Source organism: Phasianus colchicus, chromosome 4, assembly GCF_987193195.1.
Source record: "Phasianus colchicus chromosome 4, bPhaCol1.hap1.1, whole genome shotgun sequence".
Lineage (NCBI taxonomy): Eukaryota > Metazoa > Chordata > Aves > Galliformes > Phasianidae > Phasianus > Phasianus colchicus.
The window spans coordinates 44504913-44525888 of record NC_143439.1 but is presented as its reverse complement, the minus strand read 5'-3'; the positions used below and the strand labels follow the sequence as shown (position 1 = coordinate 44525888).

At 39.3% G+C, this 20976-nt stretch overlaps 1 protein-coding gene across 4 annotated transcripts in view; it reads left to right on the top strand.

Annotated features, from left to right (window-relative positions):
- Positions 1 to 245: 245 nt before the first annotated feature.
- Positions 246 to 20976, top strand: part of SLC7A2 (solute carrier family 7 member 2) — a 39005-nt gene continuing 18274 nt past the window's right edge. For 2 of the 4 annotated variants that reach the window (XR_016466153.1, XM_090139381.1), the window contains exon 1: positions 387 to 518. The gene's annotated coding sequence lies outside the window, so the exon portion shown is untranslated. Of the gene's footprint in view, positions 519 to 18910; positions 19137 to 20976 lie in introns of those variants that run through there. The other 2 variants (XM_031588643.2, XM_090139379.1) reach the window with 2 other exon arrangements.

Genomic DNA, 20976 nt, shown 5'->3' with positions numbered 1-20976 from the left:
CGCTGGCCATGAGGAGTTTCATTCAGACTGGAGCAGGCCCAGTGTCAGGGGAGGCACCCCGACACTGTCACCCATTTAAAACTGCGTGGGAAACATTGTTTCTGGAGGCATGAACCCCGCAGACAAGCTTCTAAGAGGCAGAAGTGCAAAGCATTCAGGGTGAAATAAGGTCGGAAAACACTGGTAAATGATAGCAAGAAGTAGGAAAGTGTTGGCGCTAAGCGTTTGAGGCGTGGGCACCCACCGGGGGCTGGCGGCGAGGGGCGCTCAGAAGGCCCCTCAGGGAGACCCCGGCTCCCCGCGGCGTCATTTCGCCGCTCGGCAGTGCGGGAAAGGGGGGGCGGCGTCCTGAGGGGGAGAGGAGGAGGGAAGGGCGGGAAGGGGGAGTGGGGCGGCCTCGCACGTGTAGGAAGGCCAGGCATGGGGGCTTTCTGCTTTCGGCCCTGGGAGCCCCGCCGCTAAGCCCGCATCTCCAGCGCAGCCCTTCCCGCCGCCGCGAGGAGCCGTGCCCGGGCCCCGTAAGTGACGCCCTTCCTCCGCCTTTACCTCCTCGGGAGCGGGCGGGCGGGCAGCACGGAGCCGTGCTGCTGGCGGTCTCCTCGTGAACGGGGTTGGGGGAGCGTCTGTGCCAGGGACCTCGATCCCTGCACGAAGCAATCCTCGTCTCCGCCAGACGAGAGTCTCCCTTACGCGTGCGGAGGCGACGTGGCGGGAAAGGGAGACCAAGGGCTTTCTTTCAGCTGCCTTTAAAGTCCACAGTGTCTGTGTGGGTGGGTGGGGGGTGTATTTTTGCGCGTTCCTCCTGCCCCGTGTCACCTTCCCCACTTGGCTGCTTATGGCTGAGGGGTGTGGGCTGTAACACCTCCTCGCTACCTGAGGTGCAAAAGGTGGGGAAATCCCACCTCAGGGGAGAGCATGGGGGGAGTGTGGGTTTCTGCCAGTTGTAAAGCAGTTGTGAAACGTAAGGTTCTTCTGCTGGCTTTGCATGTTTAAATATAGAAATGTGATTTAGGCGTATGTAATCCAATGGGTGACGTTCGCGGCAGCTGGACAAAGCTCGTCTAGTGAAATAGTATTTGAAATATAATGTGTCTGAAGCAGCAGATCAAAGCCTTTGGTTTTAAAATATTGGTTATCACTTTTGGTTTGTGATGATGTTGAATTGGTTGAGTGCTGTGGATCTGATGAAGGTCTTGCCTCAGAGGTAACTCCATTAAATCAGGGAAACAAAATCAGTGCTGGGGGATACCACATGGCTTGGTTCTGACGGGGAGTGTACTCTCTACTGATTGCTATGCCAGTGTTTAATGCTTCATTCCATCAAAAGTAACTCAGCTGTGAAGGTAAGAGATTTCCTGAAATTTGGGTGAGCGCTGTATCCTGTCAGGACTGAAGGACTTAGGTTAACTGCACCATTCTCTGTTTCAAGTGGAATCATAGAATGGCTGGGGTTGAAAAGGACCACAAGGATCACCGAGTTTCAACCCCCCTGCTATGTGCAGGGTCACCAACCACTAGACCAGGCTGCCCAGAGCCAAATGCAGCCTGACTTCAAATGCCTCCAGGGATGGGGCATCCACAACCTCCTTGGGCAACCTGTTCCAGTGCGTCACCACCCTCTGAGTGGGAAAAACTTCCTCCTAATATCTAACCTAAACCTCCCCTGTCTTACTTTAAAACCTTTCCCCCTTGTCCTATCACTATCCACCCTTGTAAACAGCCATTCCCCCTCCTGTTTATATGCTCCCTTCAAGTACTGGAAGGCCATAATGAGGTCTCCCCAGAGTCTTCTCTTCTACAAGCTAAACAAGCCCAGTTCCCTCAACCTTTTCTCATAGGAGAAGTGCTCCAGCCCTCTGATCATCTTAGTGGCCCTCCTTTGGACCCAGTCCAATAGCTTCATGTCCTTCCTGTACTGGGAGCCCCAGGCCTGGCCACAGTACTCCAGATGGGGCCTCACAAGAGCCGAGTAGAGATGATCACCTCCCTCTCCCTGCTGGCCACCCCTGTTCTGATGCAGCCCAGAACACATTTGGCCTTCTGGGCTGCAAGCGCACACTGCTGGCTCATGTCCAGCTTCTTGTCTACAAGGACCCCCAAGTCCTTCTCCACAGGGCTGCTCTCAAGGAGATCTTCCCCCAGTTTGTATAAATAATTGGGATTGCCCCGACCCAAGTGCAGCCCCCTGTACTTGGCCTTACTGAATCTCATTAGGTTTTCATGGGCCCACTTCTCCAGGCTGCCAGGTCCCTCTGTACATTAATACCCAACCAGTATTTATTTTAAAAGCTTTCAAGCCCATTTCTCTTTGTATTCTTCCTCAATAAAACCAAAACAAAATACATTAGGAGGCATTCAAATGTTTCGGAAATGGGGAATGTAAGACAAGGGATTGCAGTATATAGAGCTTGTTTATATTGAAAGAAGCTGATGATAGTTTGTTTACCCTAGAAAGACAAAATAAATTCTATGAAAAGTTCATGTAGACATTGTGCAGATTCAATACAAAGTGGATCTTGGATCTGAATTTGGATTACACAGTGTGGAAAATCTTTTGAATTCTGGCTTGTGTTACCTACCTGCTCCTGTAAGCAGATGTCCATTGCTGTAGTCGGCTCCACTTGATACTAACCCTGTCCACACAATTCTTCTGAATCCCACTGGGCTCTTGTATAGACAGAGACAGGAATAAAGACACCCCATAGATGTGTAAGTCGCTATGACAGTATATTTTGAAATGCGCTGCATTTTTTTAATTACTCATTTTTAGCCTCTTAGTATCCATTGTGCTGAGGGCTATCCATGCATAGAGTAGTCTTTTGTCCATCTGATGTTATTTAAAAGTAACCTGGGATTCTTTGGATTTGAATGAAGACTGGTCACTTTGTGAGGTTCAAATGCTAAATCTTATTCCCTAAGTTATCGTAGAGGTTTTAAGATGGTAAAGTCTAAGCTTTGCTAGTATAGCTTTTGATCATTTTCATCCAAAGTGATCTGTAAGATTCATTTTGACATCTGCTCATTATAAGACAAGTATTGTTCTGACAAAAAAAAGAAAAAAAGAAAAAAAAAAAGAAAAAAAATGCACATTGTACTTTCTTTTGTTGCTGTTCTGTTTTTAACTAGAATACTCCCTTGCTCATATGAGGACTTAATTCAGGGTAGAAGCCTTCAGGGGATCTTTTATGTGGGTAATAGTAAGTCGGATGTTAATTTAAAATATAGTCTGTGTTGTTTTAGCAAGCTTCCAATTCTGTCTTTGACTTATTGTTCCATTTTGATACCGACCTTATCAATTTTCTACCATTTCTTCTTTTTCCTTCCACCAGGTTTTTCATGAATGACATGTTTGGAAAATATTTTATCAACTATAAACTTTTGCAAAGAGAAGTCAGTGGAAATAAAATATCAGGGCAGGTCTGGGAGTGGGGGGCAGGAGGGATTGGCAAGAAGAGAAGCCAAGCAACAACAATAACTGCTGCTGGCCTAGCAGCTTTGAATTCAGTAAAGTAGTGGGTCTTTCATTTTCCCTTTTTCCAGGGGAATAGTAGATGTCAGTTTGTGATCAAACTCAGTGAATGGTATATGTACATCAATGTGAAACATCTCCGTAGATGAAGTGAATCAGGGAGAGGGAAGAGAGCGTTCAATATTGCAGTCTCTTTGCCTTAAATTTCTTTCCTTTCTTTCCAAAACTGTAAACTTTTGAGATCTTAGTTCTGGTATGTCCCAGACGGGTAAAGATCTCTTAATGCCATATTGTCAAAAATGTAGAAAAGTTTGCATTGCCATTTGTATGCGTATTTGTGACTATAAATAAGAACATCGCTCACATTATTCACGTCAATTTTCTATGTAGTAGAAAATTATTTTAGATACTATTGAAATTATAAGAAAGCGTAAAAAAAAAAAAAAAAAAAAAAAAAGCTGTGTCATGTTTCTGCTGTATCTGAAAGTTCTCCGATATCTGAAAGCGTCCACCTTCCTAACAGTTTTTCCATTTATCACACTGCCTTTGTGCTCCTCCTTCAGTGACACCATGCAGTTCTGATCCTGTCTTGTCAATTCTTCAACCTTCTATGCATTGTCCAGTTGGGATAAGAATCTTGTTGTACGAATTAGTAGCCAAGTGATTTAGAATTGGTAGGTCCAGTGGCAAAGCTGCTGGAAGCAAATGGTTGAACTTTCAGATAATGACGAATGTGTACTCTGCTGGAAAATGCATTCATTTGAGTGATCTGCCACTACAAGTCCACTGGATTACTAGTAAAATGGAATCTTCTGGGATTTTTAAGTTTTATCATTGAGGACAGTCATCCAAATGTATTGCATGTTCTACACCATAGAATGAGCAGTTAGCTTAAGGCTTCTTGTAATACGCAGCCGGAGAAGAAAAGCATGATTGCCTTGAATAAAGCATTCTACTTGCAAAATGATTGTTGCAGACTTTTAATGTCAAAATGTGATCTGGAGCGACTTTTTACACAGGTGTCCTTTAGTTCCATCAGTCTCACTTAAGCTTGAACTCGAGTAGAAATAAGGGTGTGCAGTTTGGGATGAGTCTAGTAGCTGGTGTTGGGTCTAAGTACTGGATGCAAACAGGGGAGAGGTGCTACTGGAACAGCATACAAAAAAGCTGTCATATATGTATTTTACTTGCTGTGGCCATTAAGATTCTGCCCTAGACTGTGTAGGCTCCCACATATGTGTGTTGCTTCACAGAATTGCAGGGGTTGGAAGGGACCTCAAGAGATCATTGAATCCAAATCCCCTGCTAAAGCAGGTACCTAATACCCTACAATAGGTTGTGTGTGTTTGTACGTCTATATATGCATACCCACTCTATGTTTCAAAGAATTAAGCATCAAACTAGAGTAGAATATTAGTGTGGTTAAATTTAAGGACAGAGACCTTATATTTTATCTAACTTCTTCACGAAAACTTGTTATGAAATGACAGAATTCTTTGTTAGTGCCTCAGTGGCTGCATACATATGATAACTATAAGTTAACCAGTCACACAGGAGGAGGGGGAAAAAAAAAAAAAAAAAAAAAAAAGGAAACTACTATATAAACTATCATAGTGTTGTTCTGGAGTCCACAGAGTCCTTCCATTTGACTTTTTCAACTACCTTTTCCTATCAGAACTTGTAGTTAATATAGCTGATCCATAAAAACCTCCATGTAGTTGCTAGAGAGGTAATGTCTGGTGCTTTGGTTCCCCATGACAACTCATCAGAAATGCAGCAGAGTGAACACAACAGCTGCTGTTTCTGATAAGTAATCAGAATGGGCAGTCAGTGTTGGTGAGCCACAGTCCCCTGTGCCAGTAATGGCAATGTCTTTTTTGCCTCTGTGATGTATTGCTGGTTTCACTAAATTAGCTCATTTCTGAAAATTGTTTTGCCATATGTACATAATACCAGAAGGAGATGGTCCCTAGAGATGTTTAAGAAGTGTGTAGGTGTGGTACTTGGGGACACGATTTATTGGGCAATCAATATTGGTGGGAGGTGGGCAGTTGGGCTAGTTGACCTTAGAGGTGTTTTCCAACCTTAATGATTCATTCAGTTGTGTTCGTTGCTAGAATTATGGTGAGCTGTAGAAAGGTCTGTATCTGCTATGGGAAGGTGTTGCACTGGCAAAATCCAAGTAAATAAGTTTTCCTTCCAGATCTTCTACAAGGAATTTAATTACAAATAATTTGTCTATTTTGAGATTAAACTGGATGAGAAAACAAACTGCACCAAGTCATTTTACCATACTTTACTATTGTCTTCCGTATATAAAACACGTCTTCATTTGTGCTTTTTGCTTTTTCAGAATAAAATATTATTTTCTGAGAAATATACAGAATAAATATATTTTTGCTGTAAAGAACATTCTTCTATATGTGACTTTGTTTGGGGATGGGAAGTTGGGTTCACTGCAGTCTGATCTTTACTTTCATTACTCTGAAAACAATGAGCTAGTGGATAACCTGTTTTGTAGCTGTGTAAATTCATGTTGCTAATCCCTGGTCCTAGACCATTTTGTTTGAAATTAGTTATTTCTGTGTTTGAAGTTTGATTGCAAGCTGTTTGACAAGATGAGAAAGGGATTGTGTTTATTTTGTTTGTGCAGTACCATGTGCATTGTGGTTATGGAATAAATAATAACTTAAAAGGAATTTAGAAGGAAGGGATTATTTATTGTCCTTTCTTCGGTTTCATTAGATTGAGAAACTTCTCCATATTAGTTGAAGACAATGTAGCATTTGGATATCGTGAAGATATCTGATTACTCCCACGAGGACTTAAATAAATTCCTTTCAATTTGGTGTTTATGCACAATTTGTTATAATGCGGATTTTATTTTGCTCTTGTATATTTTTGGACCATCATGCAGTCGAGAGAAAACAATAGGATATGACTTGTCATGAAGTGCTTTCAGCACCGTAAGTTAGGTGAAAAAGCTTGTGGAAATATAGAATTAGTATGAATGTGTGGTTCTTTTCAAAGGTATGCTATTTTGGTGGGCTTTTTAGGAGAAGGAATTTAGATGACTAAGCTGTGTTTTTGATCCTTGTCAAGTTAGTCTAAATTGTTTAATGGTTTCAAGTGAGTATCTGCGTGTTGTTGGTAGCAGCACTGAATTGCTCTCTTCTGCTGTGGGGATGTAAAGAGGGGAAAGAACTTTCAAGGGTGGTACTGAAGAACTGCATGTCATGAAACACCAGTTTTATTGTGTGGAAGTTGAAGGCTAGAAAAAATCTTTATGGCTTTTTGCAATACTTGTTACAGGATATTAACTTGTATGCTCTGCAGTTGTTTTTTGTCCACAACAATGGTTTTAGAAACTCTGGAAACAAGAGATATACTATACCTTCCTTTCCAAACTGTATGTTTCTTTATGTAGACTTAGCAAGGGACACTGGGAGGTTAGGGGCAAGGAGTGGAACAAGGCTTCTGCAGGTTGAATAAGGCTTTCTCCTGTTCCATAGGGAAGTGTTGGGTTTGGAGTTACCTTCTGGCCTATTTGTGCAAATTACTTTCATGGCATATTCCTTTACATCAACCAAAGGCTGCAGAGACTCCTTTATATTTTTAAGATGAGAAGTGTTCAGGAATAAAAAATATACATTTGTACATAATTTGGGGGGGACAGGAGGGGAGAAGAAACAAAAAAAAGCAGCAATCTTTCTCCTTATTTGTCCCATGAAGTTGCAACTTTTGTTACATTGGTAGAGCTTGATCTTGAAAAATACCATGTGTACTGTATAGTAGCAAGTTATTCTTGCTATGCGGCTGTCTGGTAGAACGACTGTCTTCCAGCGGCAAGGTACTGTCTGTTTTTTTGCACAGTGGAAATGGAAGAAACTGGGGGACAGATCAGCCCTGGTAACATGCTTTTACTAAATGAAAGAAATCTGTTCTAATTGTTTCAACATTTATTCTTAGTCAGATACTGCTTCTGGGTATCCAGTCCAGAATTGTTTGCAAGCTCCCATGCAGTATCCAACTACTAGAAATATTCTATGAGACTATTTTAATTTATTAAATGCATATGCCTAATTCTGAGGTAACAAGTTTCAACATCAAACTTAATAACCCAATTTTATATCTAATTGTCCAGATATAAACCTTTATAAGCCTCCCAGAAAGTCTCTAGTACTCTTTAAAGCCTTCTATGGTGTTTAATTGCCTGTGTACTCCACTTCATTAGTTGTCTAAGTAAATAACTTTGATTTATATTAAATTTAAGATTTTTTTTTTCTATTTGACTGTTTTTCTGTCCTGTGTGGTAACAGATGGGTTGCACTTAGTTCAGTGAACCAGATGCAAAAAGAGCAGAATATGCAGTAAAATAATGTTGATGTTGTGTTTTCACCCACACACAATAAATTAAGTCAACTTTCTGATACGTAAGGTGAACTTTTACACAATTTTGTTGTTACTAATTAGAACATATCCACTATGCTCTGGGAAACAGGTAGCTTTCTCCATTTGATGTGCTCACAGGTCTAGTTTGTGCATTTCTTTCTGAAGCAGTGTCAGCATAAGCAGCTCCTATGTTCTGCTCCAGGCTGCTATCTTTTGTTCCTGCTTCAATAACCACCCCTCTGAGCCTGCACAGTTGTTTGTGATACTGTACAACAAAGGAAAGGTGTTTTTTTTTTTTCTTAAGTTAATTTTGATCAAGGATCAGTTCCCTCTTCCATTTTATCACATGACCACATACATGGCTGCGCTCTACCATCCAACCATGGATGCAGAGAAGCGACTGAGCAGTAGAAACTGCTTAGATTGTGCTGCTGCTACAAGATAGTATTGAATATGCTCTACACAGCTGTATAACATAGAATAATTTATCTTCTCTTGTTTCCTTCCTTTTTTCTTTTTCTTTCTTTTATTTTTTTAATCTGGAGGAAGCATTAACTGCAAATCTTTGGTCACAGGAATGTTTTATCCCTCAAAATTCAGAATTAAGTTTGGGCATTTAGAATCATACTTCTGTGGAGTCCAATTCCATAGTTTAATACCTTTGGACAGGAGCTAGAAGAAGTAATTTTAATCAAGAAGATGGCACTCACTGAGTGCATGTTTGCTGGTACTGTCTTTTTTATTTTTGGTGGCTGGAAGGAAACTTGAAAATCTGAGAAAATAAGATTGCATTTTGTACTTTGACTTCTGCTGTGTACGGTGAGACAGGACTTTGAAAATACACAGCAGGATACCATGCAACACTGAATTTCTCATCTTTGCAGAATGCAAACCCTTGAAAAGATTATCTGAATTGAGAGGGAAAACCAGTTGTTGGTAGGGCGGCTTCTTTCTAAGGAGACAAGCTTGCAAGGGTTATACACGGATTCTTCACTTGATGGTAAACAAACCTCTTGAGAAGTTCACCAAAAGTCTGAAGAACACCAGCAGCAGCAGTGTTTAACAACTTTTTCACAGTGCTACTTCCATGAAGTGGTGTTCTTGTAGACAGCTGACATGACTGCTGCCTTGAAAATGAATATTTGCATTTCTCCTGGAATCTTGGCAAGCGGGATTTCAAGTAAACAAGAAAAATCTCTCCACGTAACACAACTTGTCCAAGTTTGTGAATTGGAAAGCCTATAGAAGTCATCTGCCTGGATGTAGAATTTGGTCAGCCAAGAAAATTGCGTAAGGCTGCATATTTTACACAAAGCCAAGAAGATGTCCCATCTGAAACATTGAAGTCCTTGACATAAGTATTTTTTGTGACTGATGCAGTTCTGATGGAGTTCATTTGACTTCATTCAGTATTGTGTCCCAGGTTGATTACTGGGCAGAAAGGAAAGATAAGTTCTTCAGCACATACTCTGAGGTAGGGGCCATCACAAGAAACATATCTTCTAGCCTCTGGAGGCCAAGTTTGTTATTGTACCAGCCTTCAGAAAGTGGAGAATTGGGACTTACTGCATATAGCTGTTGAAATCCTACCCAAGTCTGCAAAATGAGAAGCAGACTGTACCTGCAAACTGGGGTTTCAGAGTACATCCCCACACCCAGCTGTATAGTGAGCAGCAGCTGACTATCCTAGTCAGAAAAAAATGAAAATCACAAAAAGTTTTGTCCCATCCCGCGTAGATTGTTTTGCTGGGTTTTGTTACTGATTTGAACAGTTAGAGAGGCTTGCTCTTCTTTTGTACATATCATTGAAGACTGTATCAGAAAAGTGGATCTGATCCTTGTGCCATTTCTGGAATCTTTCTCATTACTTAAGCAAGTATGCTAGCCTTATATTGTGTTCTAGACTATGAAAATTTAAACAATGCCATGCAGCAGAATTCTACTTATAAAAGATGATAGAAAGGGCCTTTTTATAGTGGTAGAATCACAGAATGATTTGGGTAAAAGGGACTCTGTAACAAATTAGCAAGCAAGCCAGCATCCAAAGAAAAACAATCCAAAGAATAACCAGAGGGCTGTTGTTGTACAGCAGTGGGAGTGTGACCTCTCTCTCTGTGACTTGAGGCTTGTACTGTATAACAGTGAGCTTTTGGGTGGTAGGAGGAAGGTGGTTCCTGGATGCCTGCCTCAGCCTATTTGCTGTGCTTGGATTAGCAAATGACATGTTTTAAAACATTTGAACAAAGTAGCAGTATGAAATTTATATCTAGAAGGAAATGGGATGTATCTACTTCTAGACTGGTTGGAGTGTGTTAGGCAGTGTTGTGGAGCATGTGTTCCAATTTCCTTTGCTCCAGAAGGAGGGTTCACTGTTGCGCCACAGAATGGAACAAACTGCAATGAATGGCCATGAGTAGTGAAAGAATATCTTTGAAAATATGCATCTGATCTGGAGAAAAGTGCTTTGTAAATATATCAGGGATAACTTGGCTCTGCCTATACCTGCTGCAGTCAGATCACTTCACTGATTGTGATATAAATGTGGTTTCACTTGTACATGCCTCTGTTGTTTCTGATTCCATTTCAAACCTAATGTTGGTTCTTAGTTCTACATCTAATCCTGGTCCAAATGTGTCTCACTGCTGCTTTCTAAGTTCTGCGGCTGATGGACTTATTCTTCATTGATGGGAATGGTAGGAAGTAAAAGTAAGATTCTAGCACTGTTTGATAACCTATATCTATTTATTTTGGCAGTAGCCCATCAAAAATGAGCAAAGTATGGCACTGTAAAGTCTAAGACAATAACAACTTTTCTAGCGGAGTGCTCTTGATGTGTATGAGTGCTCTAATGAAATGTAGTACTCAAAGAGGAGAACTTCCTATTCTAGACTGACTGCCCACCTTCAACTGATGGAACATTGTCAAAAACAAAGCATAAAGTTAATTTTTCTATGGATTGCATTTGTTGTGTAATGCAAAACGTTGGATCTGCATAACTTAAAAAGCTCCGAAGAAAGAACCCTTTAAGAATTTAGGTAGGGAGCAATCCTATTGAGTTCTTTGGCAGGAAATTGACTGAAAGTATTTCTGCAGGAAGCAGGCAGCCAAACTTGAATTGCAAGGCAAAGAAACCCAGTTTCTGGCCTGAATCAACTGAGCGATATTTGAAAGGCAAACTTTACAAACTGTTTTCATTCTTGTTTGAATGTGCTCATAACAATGGCTGTACTGGAGCTGACAGTCAGGAAAATGGATGACACATCACTAGGAAGACATGAAGCCACCATCCCACATACTTCACTTGTATTTGGTTGTTTTTCCTCTGCCTTTCTCATACTGTTGGTTTTTCTCAGATTAAGCTTTTGCACTGGCCTTGATTGTGAGCTGGGTGTTACTGCAGGATGAATAATTGCGGTCATATTTTTAATCTTAGTACAGCTGAAAAGCTTTTTGTTTTACTAAAAAGTGTATTTATGGAAACAATTTTTGCCATGTGGGTGCAATCTGTAGTAAATTCAAGAACTTTTATAACAAAGCTCATAATTTTGAAGGGATTTCAAGCTTTTGATTACACATAACTGAATTTTTGGATCAGGGATAACGAATTATTATTTTTTTTTTTTTAAAGAAAGAAGATGACTCTTCCACTCTTCCTTCTTCTCCTGTTCTGGAGCTAAAACAGCTTGGCAGTTGTGTTTGAATGTGGTTCCAGTTAAACCAGTTTTGAAACACAGTTTCAGGCCAGAATGGAGTAAGGCCAAAGTATGTTAAAACTAAGTTTGAAAACTTAATTTGAAGCTAAAATTGTAGCTGTAGTGAGAGAGACCAGTGTTGAACTCAGATGAAATGTTTGTTTCTTCCCTCTCCTCCTTTTTCTCCTCTTTCCAGTTAGGCAAGCTGTGTGATGCTGCTGGAAGCTGCCTCTGACTTTTCATGAATCTCACCACTCTTCTGCCCCAGTCTCAATGTGGTGTGCAGTTACCTCACTCTTTGACGAGTAGCTGACTTTTAAATTGTATTATTATTAGCTGAAAATCCACTTACCTTAATAATTAACTTGTGTGGAGCCTATAGCACTGCAGATATCTGATTTTTTTTTTTTTTTCCTGTGCTATTTCTGGTAAAGCAGTTGAATCAAAGGCTGTTTCTATCTCCCTTGAAACCTAGTGTTGTACAAACATAGCTATTTTCAACTGATTTAGTTTATCTGCTGTTGACTTTAGAAGTACAATTTGCAGTTTGAAAGGATGACTGCAGGATATTATTTTTCAAGTCTGAGTAAAAGTGATTGTGCATCTTTTTTTCCCACAGTGAAAATGTCTAGACTTTTCTGAACCTTTGTAAAGCTGTTATCCAGACAAATTAGTTCCATGAATTTGAACCACATCAACCTCAAGAATTATCCAAATAACTGGGGTCACCAAGTCATTTTACTTTTAGCTATAATACAAAACACTGCTAGTAATCTGAAAAGCTGACAGATATGAAAAAAAAAAAAAAAAATTACTCATCAGCTACAGTCTTCTTCTTCTTTTTTTTTTCTTTTCTTCTTTTTTTCTTTTAGGAAAGTTTTCAGTTCATCTGAGTGTTGAGATATTTCCCAGCAGAATGGGTATTCTGTTGCAAAATAATTCAGGCTGTCTTCGTGCTTCAGTATTAATAAGCATAGGTGCCATGAGGAATCCTTTGTGGCTGAAGTCTAAAGCCAAGCGTACGAGTAACAGTCGTAATCCCCAATTATATTCTGGGGAGATGTTCAGTTAATTTGAGGGACTATCATGCTCTAAACTGCCAGTAGCTTCTCTTTAGATGTTTTGTACTGTTTAAGAATTTTTACCAATGCCAAAATTAACTCTTCTATGTCCTAGGCTTTTCATCTAACTTTGTGTGTGCTTCTGAGTGGCCTTTTATCCAGCATGTACTTGTTTTTATGCTGTCTTTGTATGCCATATACTTAGTCTGATAAATATTAAAGAAAGAAATTCTCTGAACACTGCTCACGTTCACTTGAAAGACGTCTATGCACTCTCTTTTACCCAGGCTTCTCCAAATGTGCTTTGGTTTAGATCCAGACAGTCAAGCCTGTAAACATTATTTTGTTTGATCTTCTGGTCCTTCCTGTGAGAAAGGGGAGAAAATAAAGTAGTATGGATAAATCATGATAAGCTGTTTCATAAAGAGTCAGACTCATTGTTTTATCAATTTCTCCAACTGAATGTTAGCTTTCAAGCTTTGAACCTGTTAACAGAACACAACTGTCATCGTATGAAATAGCTTTCTGAGATGCTTTTTCTGTTTGTTTGTTTTCAGGACCTACCTTACAGAACTTTAGGAACAGGTAGAATGAAAGACAATTGGAAATTACATCAACTCTTGAAGGAGTCATGATATTGTCATCACATCACTGATCCCAGTGTGTATTTTACAGTTGAATGCCTCTCTGCTTTTTCAAAGGCATTTTCTGAGAACTGTGTGTAGGTTGTGACAAAATTTCAAATGGCACGCACTCATACAGCTATCACAGCAGAGAGCAAAGTTTATTTCAAAAAAAAAAAAAAAAACCTAAACACAGTGGAGTCCTTATTCCTAAAGACTAGCTGTCTTTGATCTCTTTGATCTCTGAGCTCATTTTTCTCCCATTCCCATGTTTTGGTTTAACAACTATCACCATTTCTATATGAAACATTGCATCCAGTGATGAGCCAATTGTTGTCTTTTGGAGGGAAAGTAAGTTTTTCAGCTGTGGACACTTCACCCACTTACTCCTTGCTGAACTAAAACATTCTTTTAAACTTATTGGTAGTGTTCCTGGCTGTTGATTAGTTGTCTGCACTTTGTGGTGGGTTTTGTAATTTCCATCAGAAAAAATATCTTTTTAAGAACAGTTTTGAAGACAATGTAACAGTTCTATTGCTTTGGAGATTGTATTCATTTCTCTTTATGATTGTAAGGAATTTCAGAGAAAGTTAAACATGCCTTGTGAAGTTTTATTTCTCCTGCTTAGAAGATTACAAAGTTTATATTCAGCTATACTTACTAAAGTAAGTTGACTCAGAAAAACCCACAAGCTCATCACAGAACTGTAGGGGGGTTGGAAGGGACCTCTGGTGATCATCGAGTCCAACCCCCCTGCAAAGCAGGCTCCCAACAGTGGACTGCACAGGTAGGTGTCCAGGTTGATCTTAAATATCTCCAGAGAAGAAGACTCCACAACCTCCATGGGCAGCCTGTTCCAGTGCTCTGTCATCCTTACTGTGAAAAAGTTCCTTCGCGTATTGGTGTAGAACTTCCTATCATAGAATCATGGAATCATAGAATCATAGAATCACAAGGTTGGAAAGGACCTACAAGATCATCTAGGCCAACCACCCCCGTTTCCCCTTGTCCTGTTCCCACAGACCTCTGGAAAGAGGTTGGCCATGTCCGTTTGACTCCCACATTTAAGATATTTATAAACATTAATAAGATCCCCTCTCAGTCTTTTTTTTCTCAAGGTTGAACAGACCCACGTCACCCAGCCTTTCCTCATAGGGGAGAATGAGGAATGTCACATCGCTGGAAGAACACCACTTTCCTCTTTCAGACTTCTACTCTCAGGATTTTCAAAGATATCTCTTAACATCATGTCAGAAAGAGACTGTAGTCTGTCAACATCCAGTTCATCTTTAAGGATCAGAAGTGTGAGTTAGGATGGCTAGTAGTGCTGCTGGCACTTGAGCTAAAAACTCTACCGTCATTCAGAGGGAATGTAAATGCAAATTCTGTGCCACCCAACAAGAAGTCATCTGTGACAGGTTTTTATAAATAGCTGAAAAATATCAGATTTCATTAATTTTGTAATCTTCTATATGTGCAGGCTTTGGGAATAGATCCCTGACTAAGTCAATAGAAGCTGAATAGTTCTAAGTGGATCTTATGGAATATCTTCAAGGTTGATTTTTGCCTCTTGCTCTAGCTGGAAATTCTGCTGTGCATAGAACTATAGCACCAGAAGACATGAAATATCTTTAATATAACTTCCTAGATCATTGCATTTCAAATAGCAACCTGTTTGCTGGATTTGGCTCTTTAGAGCTGAGTCTTTGCTGGCCACTTTCTTCTCCTGAGGCAAGGAATGGTTTGTGGCTAGATCCTGCTTCTACACAGACACTTTGAACTCAAGTTCCTGTCATTGCCACCAGAGCTCATGAGAAATCAAGGGAGGAGGACAAAGTTATTCCTAATTGTGATCCAGCCATAACAACAGTGGCTGGGCCACCCAGAAATAAGCCATCCTTTTAGATAGTAGATGCTGAAAAGCAGTCCGAGAAATACTGTGGTCTGCACTCAGGCACATGCATGTAACACACACACACATGAACACACATACAATATTTGGAAAGAATGAAAAAATCTCTTTGGTGATAACTAGGCAAGTTATTTGCAGTGTCCAGAGATTGTGGGGCCTGATTTTTTGCCTGATTTTAAGTTTGTTTGTTTGTTTTTTGTTTGTTTTTAAGCACATAGAATCGGCAGATTAGAATAGGATCTGGTGTTTTATGGAATTTTCCCTCTGATTTATTCATGGCTGGAGATGAGGCTATTTTTTTTTTTCTGTACATTTAGAAGATGTATGTGATATAGAAACAAATAAGGGGAGAAGTATCTTTTTTCACCTCAATTAATGGATGATAAAAAAGATGAAAGAGGTGAACATTTTGTTAAGGAACAAATATGAGATAATTTTCTAACTAAATATGCTTTGTTTTTTCTTGGCTGATGTTCAGCACTTGTTAGTCAGAGAGGCATGTCTGAGGGAATTCATAACTACCTGTGTGACACCCTTTGGTTGGAGATTGGGCATGCCTTTCAGATTCATCAGAAGTGGCCAGGGAAGAAAGTAACTAAGGGGAGGAGATCATATTAAAAGTTTACTGAGATGATCTGTGTTCACTGTGAGTGGAATTAAAAGTCATAAACTCATAGGACTTTTCCAAAGCTCAGAAGAAAAAAAAATTGAAAAACTGGATTTCACCACATCTCCATGTGGGAGAGAAGATGAGCTGTCCCTGCAGTTAGTGATGAAAACAGTAAATAAAACAACAACTTTCTTATCATTTCTGCAGGCATATTCCAGCTTAGGAAATTACTGTTAATATGATAGCTCTGGAGATTTCTAATTGAAAGATCTTAAAATAAAACCCAAATATTCCCTCAACGACAAAAAATCAAACTGAGAAAGAGATTATGTATTCTTAAAGATTCTATGTATAAATATGTATACACAATCATAAAAGGACTGGACAATTAATTTGTAGTTGGTTAATTCAAATAATGTGCTTGTTACCTGCATAAGTTTCCATAATAAACAAATATACATGCTCAGTAGTGTGTTACTACACATTTGGCATTTGTCTTGGAGTGATGTCATAAATGCATTTTTAAGTTTCTTTGCTTTGATTCGAGATGGTGTGAGTTCCATGAGCCTCATGAAAAAGTAGAATAGAACAGTATTCAGTAACTAACATCTCAAAAAAAGTTCAATGCTTTAGTATTTTGGATTCTGGTCAGTCTTCCTTCTGTATGTGCAAGAGAAACATTCTCAGTAAAGTCTTAGAATTCTAAGTCACTAGATGTTTTTTGCAGAGGTTTAATCTACTATGGATAAGATATGCCTCTAATGGGAGAACACTGCAGTAAGTGGGAATCAAGAAAGGCAGCAACTGGGCATTTTAAAACCACTAGAAGAATCTCAGAAGTTTCTGGGAGATTGATTTAGCATTTTTAAAACTTGTATGAATTAATACTCCAGAAATTTAATGAATTTCCTTAAAGCATCCTGTGGAAGTAGTTGTCCATGTAGACACCTGTGACTGAGAGGCTTGAATTCCTAAATATGGGATCATCCCCAGCTGGTAACATGAAGATGCTGTCTACTTTATTATTTTGACACAGAAAAGATGCCTGTCAGGACTTTATGAATCCTTTTACAAATACTAATACATCTTCTCAAATCCTGCTGGAGCTGCATAAGCTGTAAAAACCATGTCATGTTGTTCTTTTCTTGGGAATATCAGAACTCACCTTTGTTACAGTTGGCTCCAAAGTCCCGACTTTCAAGGCGAAGTAGCAGGCTCTATTTGAAATTTCTATTTGAGGGATTGTAATGGTTTACTTAGAGCCCAGTCCTGCCAGCACTTTTGTTCATGTTTAACTTCCACACATTATGAGTAGTCATATGGGCAAGCACATGGATATGCTTTTGCTGAACTAATGCCTCCAGTTATGTAAGAAGGCATGGCTTTTTGGCCTGGAGCTGTGAGGCTGTATCTGTGAGACAAGTCAGAGACAACAGCAGAGCAGCTTTCAACCAGGCATAGTTTGTCACTTGGACTCCTACAGTGTTTTGATTTAGTCAGTGCAAGAGTTTCTTTTCACAAATGAATTGGAATTATTATTATTTTAATCCCTGGGCATACATTTCTGCATAAATCTCTGACATTAATTTCATATTGTTTTGACACCAGAAGAGAAAGTCCTAAAAGAGCCTTCTGTTGGAAAATAAAATAGTTCTCTCTTTTAGTTCATTCCTTCTATTGTGCTCAGCTGATTTGTAGCAAGAAGAGAATTTCTAAGCAAATTCTTTATGGCAAGAATCTGCTGCAGAAACCCTAGGGTACACAAGTCAGAGAAATGTTGGATGAGGCACTTTGGATGAATGCAAGAGTGATATGTTTGCTAAGGAGCAGAAAATGCCAGGACCAAAGCTCTCCAAAGCCAGAACCAAAGTCATGTTGTAATGTTGATGGTCAGAACACTGTTTCTATAGTTTTTCTACATTAGCAGATAAATTAGGTTCTGGCTTGTCCCTAGCTTGTGGTCTTCCAGTGTAAGGGATGAGGTGGCTGGAATGGAGGTCAACCTGAGAAAAAGCATGAGCACTGATATTGCTGCAGCTTCAGTGAACAAGACCTTTTCTACCTACAGTTTTTAGCACTTTAAGAAAGGTGTAGCCTTGGGTAATATAAGAAATGGCATCTGGATTCTTGAAATAAGCACACTCTTTTTGGAGGTGTATCTCTCTGGATGTAGGAGAGATAAGGAAAGGTTGTCTTGTCTCTTACATTTAACCACAGGAAGTAGGACGTTTCATGGGAAAAGAATATGAGCCCTCCACACTCCTTCAGCAGGGGCAGATTTACACTCAGGGAAGAGTGAAAGCTGGGAGCAGGTCACAGGGGCTGACACAGTACATACATTTTTTTTTTTTCTATATATTTTTATGGCAAAGATTTTTAAATGATGAGGAATTTAGAGCTTTTCTCTGCAAGACTTGTCATTTCAGTGTTCTCTGAACAAAAAGAGAAATACTGAAACACAAATATTTAAAGACAGACAATATACTGTGAATAATATTGACTGGGAATCATACTGCCTGTTTGGGGTAGTGTTATCTGCCATTGGAAGTAGTAAAAATACTGCTGTATATTATTCTTGGAGTTTAGTTTATTATGGAAGATAATTTTTAAGAAAGTAGGATTATTTATTGGTTGTGTCCAGGAATATCTGGACTATTCTAATTTCAGCATTTTTACATTTCAAGCCATATAAAGGAGAAGAAGCTATACAGTGTGTGTCCTGGTTCAGCAGAACGGTCTCTTACCAGGTTCTGTAAACAGAGACTCTTCTGTCTTGTTTCTAATCACAGTATGATGTTCTTCTAAAATACACTCAGCAAAAGCTATTTCCATGCTGCACTGCTGGATTCAGGTCTCAAAGCATTACAGAATGTTGCTCAAAGTGTTCAACAGACTTCAAAGTCAAATTATTTGTAACAAGAGCAGCAAAAGCGAAAGCTGGGCAGACAGCTTTCACGGTGGGGGACAAAGTAACATCCCCATTTTTCTTGTCATTCAGGGTGTTTAAAAAGAGTCCCCTGGGGACGCATGGGGGGGTATCTTCACAACCGTGTGTGCTTTGTATGTAGGGAGATAGATGTGTTTCAGTGGAGAAAACAGCGTCCTCATGACGTTACAATGTTGAGAAAGTAGATATGGTTCATCTGAACAGCAGAGAGACTTTCTCCCTCCCTGCCTACGCTGGGCAAATCACTCACCAGCTCCCGGCCTCCAATCACCTGGGGCTGCAGAGCCTCCACCTCCTTCACAGCAGCTCACACACCACATTTAGTTTGCTTTATCACATATTTCAGTAAAATCACGTATTTAGGACTACAGAAGTTCAGGACTGGGCAAGAGAAGCAGAAAATTGTCTAGCAGAAGTTGCTCTGTATAAGGTTTGTAATGCTGAAAGAAGCAATCTGAAAACATGCTTATCATATGCTTATCATATGAAACATTGCCTGTTAGCATATGTGCTTTCTGAATAGCAATACCTGGGCTATTTGGTATTAAATTTAGTGTATTTTATTGTTTTTATGTCTTTGAGTGCAAATTAGTATCTTATATGTGATTTATGTCTTCCTTCTCAGTCTGAAATCTACTTTTGGATGATAAATCTTTCATTTTCCATTTATGCATATTCTGTTACAGGTGCTGCTTCCCAGTTTTAGGGCCTTATGAATTGTTTAGATAGACTACTTTTAACATTCAAAGACAATAGAAATTTTTTTATTGTCTTGGGCACAAAGTCAACTTTTAGGACATCAAAAAGTTGCAGATGCAGTAGAATCATGAATAGAGTGTACACATACTTTTTGACTTTTTTTACTTTCATATTTTATTACTGGATCTAATAAATGCAACACTGCAACTTTGAATAAAGTCTTGCAATAATAAAAGTTGCAAACAATTTTTTTCTGCTAAATTCTACAGATGGAATACAACTGGTACAACTTACAGGATTTTGCAGGAAACTGAAGCTGAAGAAAGATTCTGAATTAATCTGTGTATTTCTGCATTTTGAGGATGTTACAAACATGCTAGGATATTTGCTTCATCATTTATGTGCTGTTTAAAGTGTTAAACTACTGCACCTAACACTTACCATATGTTATAGTATATAATAGGAGATTAACAATATAAATTATAAGTAAATCATCTTTAAGTCACTTTTGCTTAAGGAATCTTTAAATATACATAACAGTCTAACAACTTTCAGAGGTATTATATGGCTTTATAATACCTGTTTGTAGGAGAATGTTTACCTTTTTAATTAGAATCTTTAATGGAAATTTTTGTACAAACTATTGGTTTGCAGCAGCAGTGCAGTGGTTATTTAATCAAAAGCTTTTTTTTTTTTTCCATCTGAAGTTTGGATTTGATATGTACTGTTTTAAATCATTTATTTAACGTAATTAAAATGTTATTTTTGAATGAAAGTTTGGTACAGCACACACTGACCTTATACAGCAGTTACTTTTATGCACTATTGTTATCCACCTATTTGTGTTCTGTTTTGGAGTAGAAAGCTGATAGTTTGTGTAGGTTTTACAGACTGTGAAGTATCCAGTGCAGTTTTAAAGACAAACGGAAACTTTCCAAATGGAGACTTTGCCCTTTGCAATGTGTTTGTAGATAAAAGTTTTTTTAGACCAAACTTGTGCTGCCAGAAGGGCCTAGCACCAGATGGCTGTTAAATGTTCCTGATCATCGGTCCACCCAACTGAATTAATAGCAGGTATGAATTGTAAGACTGAACTCATCTGCTTGGGATTGCATTCAGATGTGCAGTGATAAGGTAAATTGCTTTACAGCCAGGAGTTCTCTAATCAGGAAAGACTGAAATTAAGAAGCTGGTTCTGTCAGCAGCTACTGTAGAGAGAAACCAACAAGATAATAAAGAGTGAAAGGGATAGGATAAGAATCTGTGGTTATTCAGGTACTCCAATAAGTACTGTCTGTGTCCATCAGACACGAAGAAGCTTTCCGTTTTTTCCCCTGTATTATATCTATCCAATTTCCCTTTCTGTCAAAACAAGGTCCCCCTGTCCTGTTGATCTCTTTGTTGTAATGCAGTTGAAAGGGAAAAACTGTAATCTGTGACAGGAACAACAGTAGACTTCTTTCTAGGAATGCATTTGGGGAAGGGAGAGGCTTGAATGTGGACTGAGTATTGATCTTCGAATCTCAGGCAATTGAACTGGGGTCTCCTTTTTTCAGAGGGCTGTTGAAGAC